This window comes from Hemitrygon akajei, chromosome 28, assembly GCF_048418815.1.
Source record: "Hemitrygon akajei chromosome 28, sHemAka1.3, whole genome shotgun sequence".
NCBI lineage: Eukaryota > Metazoa > Chordata > Chondrichthyes > Myliobatiformes > Dasyatidae > Hemitrygon > Hemitrygon akajei.
In genome coordinates, this window is record NC_133151.1 from 26,133,512 (window position 1) to 26,140,874 (window position 7,363).

Here is a 7,363-nt window from a genome sequence, read left to right on the forward strand (position 1 = left end):
GACACAAGAGATGAATTGCTCCTGAACTGGAGGGGGCCCAATATCCTGTAGATTTGCGAGTGATTCTCAGAATCGTGTAAATGGGAGTGGCTGTCAGTGTGACCCGGAGCAGGAGATAACACTTTTGCTAATGACAGCAAATTTAGACAAAAGGATAGACAGGAGCACAGAAAAAGGAGAGGAAATACACCTGGTTTAAACTGCATTTACTTCAGTGTAATAGGCTTGACAGGTCAGGTGGATGAACTCAGGTGTGACAGACGCTGGGGACTGCTGGATCACTTCTTTTTACCTATAGGTCAATGATTTGGGTGACGGATTTAATGGCTTTGTGGTGAAGTTTGCAGAAAATTTGAAGATGGCGGGAGGCATTGAGGAAGCAGGGAATCTGCTGAGGAACAGACAGATTTGGAGAATGGGCAAAGAATTGGAAGATGGCATATAGCGCAGGGAACTAAATGGTCATGCATATACGCAGTAATGATGAGACAGCTTTCCAAGCAGGTTAAAAAAAATCAAAAAGCTGAGGTGCAAAGGGACTTTGGTTAATCAGTAGATCAAAGGATTGTGTGGAAAAGACAAGAGAATTGTGTAAAGAAGGATAAAAGAATCAGCGATCATGGAATGGTGGAGCAGACTGGATTAGGCTGAATGGTCTAATTTTGCCCGCATTTCTTACGGTTCTATCACCGCCATAAAAGAATCATGGCTGAGGGAAGGGCAGAACGGAGAGCTCAATGTTCCAGGATATTATGATGCAGATTAGAACAGAGAATGGGCAAGGTTGTGCTAAGTGGAAGTCCGTTTAAAGTGTGATGTCACGTGTTCAGAACCTGTATGATTCTTGTAGGGTAAAGGAAAAGGCTGGCAAGTTTCAGGAACCCTGGTTGATGAGAGATACTGAGGCCGCAGTTGAGAAAGTGTAAACAGCCTGCTTACATTTCCTTTAGAGACAAAGCAGTTAGATTCACTCGCGTTCACTTGCCCCATTATTGAAATTTTCCAACAACCAATTAACTTACTTTCAAGGACACGTCATCTCATATTCTCAATATTTATTGTTTGTTTAATTATTCTTTCTTCTTTTTGCATTCGCACAGTTTGTTGTCTTCTTCACTTTGGTTGAGCGCACTAGTTGGCCGGTTTTTCTTTGATCCTGTTATAGTTACAATCTATGGAATAGATATCAGTTATCAATCTATAGATTTGTTGAGTAGACACGAACATTAATCCCAGGGTTCTATGTGGTGACATATATCTACGTTGAACCCCTCTCTACTGCCTACACCTCTTCCTTGCTTTTGTAAAGATTATCGTTTTTTGACACAATTACATTGAAATGTGGTGCAAGGCATCTTTTCATTTTTAATTTAAAACCTGTCTATTTGCCCGGATCACAGGAAGGTAAACCACGAGAATCGTCAATTCCATGAAAAGGTTATTGTAAAGGTTATTGTCCTCAAAAACAGAGACATCGTGCAAGAAGGGGATAACTCCTGGACAGTACATAGTAAAAATGAGACAACTTTTTTCAGGACCATGGTGTTACAATAGACAAGAGACAATAGACAATAGGTGCAGAAGTAGACCATCCGGCCCTTCGAGCCTGCATCGCCATTTTGAGATCATGGCTGATCAATTCCTATCAATACCCGGTTCCTGCCTTGTCCCCATATCCCTTGATTCCACTATCCATAAGATACATATCTAGCTCCTTCTTGAAAGCATCCAGAGAATTGGCCTCCACTACCTTCCGAGGCAGTGCATTCCAGACCCGCACAACTCTCTGGGAGAAGAAGTTTTTCCTTAACTCTGCCCTAAATGACCTACCCCTTATTCTCAAACCATGCCCTCTGGTACGGGACTCTCCCAGCATCTGGAACATATTTCCTGCCTCTATCTTATTCAATCCCTTAATAATCTTATATGTTTCAATCAGATCCCCTCTCAATCTCCTTAATTCCAGTGTGTACAAGCCCAGTCTCTCTATCCTCTCTGCGTAAGACAGTCCAGACATCCCAGGAATTAACCTCGTGAATCTACGCTGCACTTCCTCTACAGCTAGGATGTCCTTCCTTAACCCTGGAGACCAAAACTGTACACAATACTTCAGGTGCGGTCTCACCAGGGCTCTGTACAAATGCAAGAGGATTTCCTTGCTCTTGTACTCAATTCCCTTTGTAACAAAGGCCAACATTCCATTAGCCTTCTTCACTGCCTGCTGCACTTGCTCATTCACCTTCAGTGACTGATGAACATGGACTCCGAGATCTCTTACTCAACTCTATACCGTTCAGATAATAATCTGCCTTCCTATTCTTACTCCCAAAGTGGATAACCTCACACTTATTCACATTAAACGCCATCTGCCAAGTATCTGCCCACTCACCCAGCCTATCCAAGTCACCCTGAATTCTCCTAACATCCTCATCACATGTCACACTGCCACACAGCTTAGTATCATCAGCAAATTTGCTGATGTTATTTTCTATGCCTTCATCAAAATCGTTAACGTAAATGGTAAACAGCTGTGTTCCCAATACCAAGCCAATACATTACACAATACAAAAGTAGACTGAACTACGTTAAAAGAAACAACACAGATAAAACTACACTAGATTACACACCTACACAGGACTGCCTCAAGTGCACTAAACAGTGCAGGCATTACAATAAATAATAAACAGGACAATAGAGTATGTCGTCAGTCCAGGCTCTGGGTATTGAGCAGTCTGATATCTTGGGGGAAGAAACTGTTACATTGTCTGGTCGTGAGAGCCCGAATGCTTCGGAGCCTTTTCCTAGATAGCAGGAGGGAGAAGAGATTGTATGAGGGGTGCGTGGGGTCCTTCATAATGCTGTTTCCTTTGCGGATGCAGCGTGTAGTGTGAATGTCGGGAAGATGGCGGGAAGAGAGACCCCGATGATCTTCTCTGCTGTCCTCACTATCCGCTGCAGGTTCTTGCGATCCGAGATGGTGCAATTTCCGAACCAGGCAGTGATGTAGCTGCTCAGGATGCTTTCAATACAACCCCTGTAGAATGTGATGAGGATGTGGGGTGGGAGATGGACTTCCCTCAGCCTTCGAAGAAAGTAGACACGCTGCTGGGCTGCCTTTGCTATGGAGCTGGTGTTGAGGGACCAGGTGAGATTCTCTGCCAGGTGAACACCAAGAAATTTGCTGTTCTTAACGATCTCTGCCGCGGAGCCGTCGATATTCAGCGGGGAGTTGTCACTCCTGGCCCTCCTGAAGTCAACAACCATTTCTTTTGTTTCTTTCACATTCAGAGACAGGCTGTAGGCTCTGCACCAGTCCGTTAGCCGCTGCACCTCCTCTCTGTAAGCTGACTCGCTGTTCTTACTGATGAGACCCACCACGTTCGTGTCAATGGCGAACTTGATAATATGGTTCACATTATCTGTGCTGTGTTGCAGCACAGTCGTGGGTCGGCAGAGTGAACTGCAGTGGACTGCGCACACAGCTCTGGGGCCCCCGTACTCAGTGTGATGGTGTTGGAGATGCTGCTCCCGATCCGGACTGACTGACTGATCAGGAAGTCTAGGAACCAGTTGCAGAGGGAGGTGTTCAGGCCCAGTAGGTTCAACTTTCAAATCAGTTTCTGCGGGATGACTGTGTTGAATGCTGAACTGAAGTCTATGAACAGCATCGAAACGTATGTGTCGTTTTTGTCGAGGTGGGTTAGGGCAAGGTGGAGGGTGACAGCAATGGCGTCGTCTGTTGAGCGGTTGGGACGGTACGCATACTGCAGGGCATCCAGTGAGGGGGGCAGCAGGGTCTTGATATGCCTCATGACGAGCCTCTTGAAACACTTCTTGAAGATGGATGTGAGTGCAACGGGACAGTCGTCATTTAGGCGGAACACTGAAGTCTTCTTCGGCACGGGGACTATGGTGGCAGCCTTCAAGCACGTTGGAACGGTGGCACTGCTCAGGAAGAGCTGGTCTGCACATCCTCTGAGCACTCTACCAGGGATGTTGTCTGGTCCAGCAGCCTTCCGTGGGTTGACCCTGCAAAGGGTTCTTCTCACATCCGTCATGGTGAGAAACGGCACCTGGTCATTTGTAGGAGGGGTGGACTTCCTCGCCTCCTCGTCATTTTCCGCCTCAAAACTGGCGTAGAAGTTATTCAGCGCATCTGGGAGGGCGGCATCATCTGCACGGTCAGGTGATGTTGTCCTGTAATTGCTAATGTTTTTGATGCCCTTCCACATGCGCCGTATGTCGCCGCTGTCCTGGAAGTGGCTGTACATTTGCTGGGCGTGTGCACGCTTTGCCCCTCCGATGGCTCGGGACAGTTTGGCCCTTGCTGTTGTTAGAGCTGCCTTGTCGCCTGCTCTGAAAGCGGAGACGTGGGTCCTCAGCAGCTCACACACTTCCGCGGTCATCCATGGCTTCTTATTAGCTCGTATATAATGGTTTTGGACAGAGTAACATCATCAATGCACTTAACGATTTAGCTGGTCACTGACGCTGGGTACTCCTCTAAGTTGAAGGTCCTTTCTTATAGGAAAGGTCTTTCCTATATATTACTTACCTATCCACTTTAGTTGATTCCGGTGCTGAGGACAATCTGCTGGATGAACAGATAACCACCAACGCCGGAATACCTCGCGAGCCGTTAACCACACTCCTGGAGTCCCGGGCCCTGAACGGAAAACTGCTGGCTCGAGTGACTGACTGTACGCCACCCCTGACATTGATGATATCCAGCAACCACCGGGAGGTGATACGGTACAGGCTCATTCATTCACCTCCAGCCCCGGTAATTCTAGGGTTCCATGGCTGACCCAACAAAATCCCCATATCGTCTGTTCTACCGGGAGGATAGCCGAATGGAGCCCGTCTTTCCATGCCAACTGTCTGCGGTCGGCCCCATCTCTCAGAGAAGCAACCAGGACACCGCCTATTTTGGAACCCCTCGACATGTCCCGCGTCCCCTCAGAGTACCATGACTTGGGACAGGTGTTCAGTAAACAAAGGACCCTTTCGCTGCCTCCGCGCCGCCCATATGATTTAGCCATCGAACTTGTCCCCGGGGCCCCACTACCCACCAGTCGCCATTTTAACCTGTCCCGACCGGAGAGAGAGGCCATGGAGAAACGCATTAGCGAGTCCCTTGCGGCGGGCAAAATCAGACCTTCAACCTCCCCGGTAGGCCCCTTTTGTACAAAAGAAGGACGGGACGATTCGCTGTTGTATCGACTACCGAGGCCTAAATATCATAACATTTTAGAACAACTACCTCTACCCCTCATTAGTTCAGCATTTGAACCACTGCATGGAACCACCATCGTCTCAAAGCTGGACCTTCGCAACGCCTACCATTCAGTCAGGATAAGGGAGGGGAACGAACGGAAGACAGCCTTCAATACACATATGAACCACTTTGAATATTTGGTCCTGCCGTTTGGCCTCACCAGTGCTTCCGCCTGATCCATCATGTACTGAGGAACTTTCTCAATCGGTTCGTATTTGTTTACCTTGACGATATCCTGATATTTTCTAGCAGCCCCCAAGAACACGTACACCATGTCCGTCAGGTCTTCCAGAGACTGTGGGAAAACCAGTTACTGTATTTGTAAAGGAGGAAAATGCTAGTTCCACGTCCCTTCGGTCAGCTTCCTAGGCGATATGATTGAAATCGAGCAGATAAAAGCAGACCCCGAGAAGATCCGGGCGGTGGAGGAAAGGCTTAGACCCACGACACACAAACAACTTCAACGATTCCTGGGTTTTGCCCCTCGCTTCATGGGATCATTGAAGTTTGAAATGGTTATCAGTCCCACAGCGTTCCACATGAAGCTGCCAAGGTCCTTGCGCATCCACCCAACTTTTCATTTGTTTCAGTTAAAGCCAGTCTCCGTCAGCCCCTTGTGTCCCCCGGCTCATACTCCCACACCTGCCTGTATCATCGACGACCATACGGCATACACCATCCGAAGACTGCTGGATCTGCACCGTCGGGGCACTGATTTCCAATACCTGGTGGACTGGAAGGGTATGGTCCTAGGCTCCCCGCTCCTTTATCCTAATCCCTCCTTCAACCAGGAATTGAGACAGGCCTGGAGGGTCGCAGGGAGGGATACTGTCACGGTCCCTTCTGACAATCGCTCACCTGGCTATTTTCCTCGGGAATTGGGCCTCAGTCACCTCCGTTGACTTGTCCTGGACCTGGGCAACTTGGAGGCAGCATAGTATCCGTAATCTCGTTTTATTCCATAGAACCTCCAGTCTGTTCTCCTCTGACAGCTCGCCTCTTCTCCAACACCCTCCCTTGTGAGCGGAGGCGTCAGAAACAGTGTCAGAGACCTGATGTTGTGACTTTTCTCTTCTAGATCATTCATCTAATAGTAACCAAACTTCTGGAGAGGGCAGCCACAGGGGTACTTTGCACTGGATATTTAACACTTTCCACTTCTGACTGTAACCCAGTTTCCAATGTCCTACATCTCTATATATCACCTCCTCAGCCTCCTGAATGATCTGATGGCATCCGGCTCAAACTCCAGAGGGGCAGGAATGACCTGTACAGAAAGGGCGGGTTGCACTCGAATCCGAGGGAAACCAATACCCGGGCAGGAGGGTTTGCTAAGGCAGTTGGTGAAAGTTTAAACTAAAAATGCTCGAGGGTGTGAACTGAACTGGAGACGGAGGAAGGGGTGGTTGGCTCACAAACAGAGAAACGATGTAGGCAGTGTGAGTGGGAGCGTCATGGTTCCAGTTGGCCGTTCCCCTTTAACACTTTCTCCCTGATCATGCCCCAATTTCAGTCAATTGCTGCTAGTTACCCAATAATCGTACACCGGGCTTTCATCAGAGACTGGAAAATAAATACGATTGCGACTCTATCACAGGTTGCCAGTTCGCTGGTCAATTCTCGTGTGATTCAGCGTTCCCTGTTCCGATTAGAACCGTTAGTTCTAGGTTCCGCTTTAGTTTCCAGAGTGTCCCTGTGAATCCCGTCTCCTTGTCACGATCCCTCTGGTTTCCTGCTCTACGTTCAGGTCTTCGCCAGCCTCCCCAACTGAGTCGACGTGCCAGTGTCCTGCACTTGGGTTCTCCTCCGTCACCCCCGTGTAACAGAACGAACTGGCCAGAATGAACCCAGCGGACACGGACCCGGTGCAACAGGCCCTCGTTAGCCAGGGCTCCCTATTGGGCATACATGATCAACTACTCAGAGAAGTCATGAAATATCTTCCTGCCCTATCCGAGGATGTAAAGATGGTCAGTGAGCAGGTTGACCGGGTATTCGATCCCCCTACTCCGTCCCTTCCAAGAACCCAGTCTGACCAAACCGCACAGCCTGGCATGGCTCCGCCCCTTGGTTCGGCAACACAAT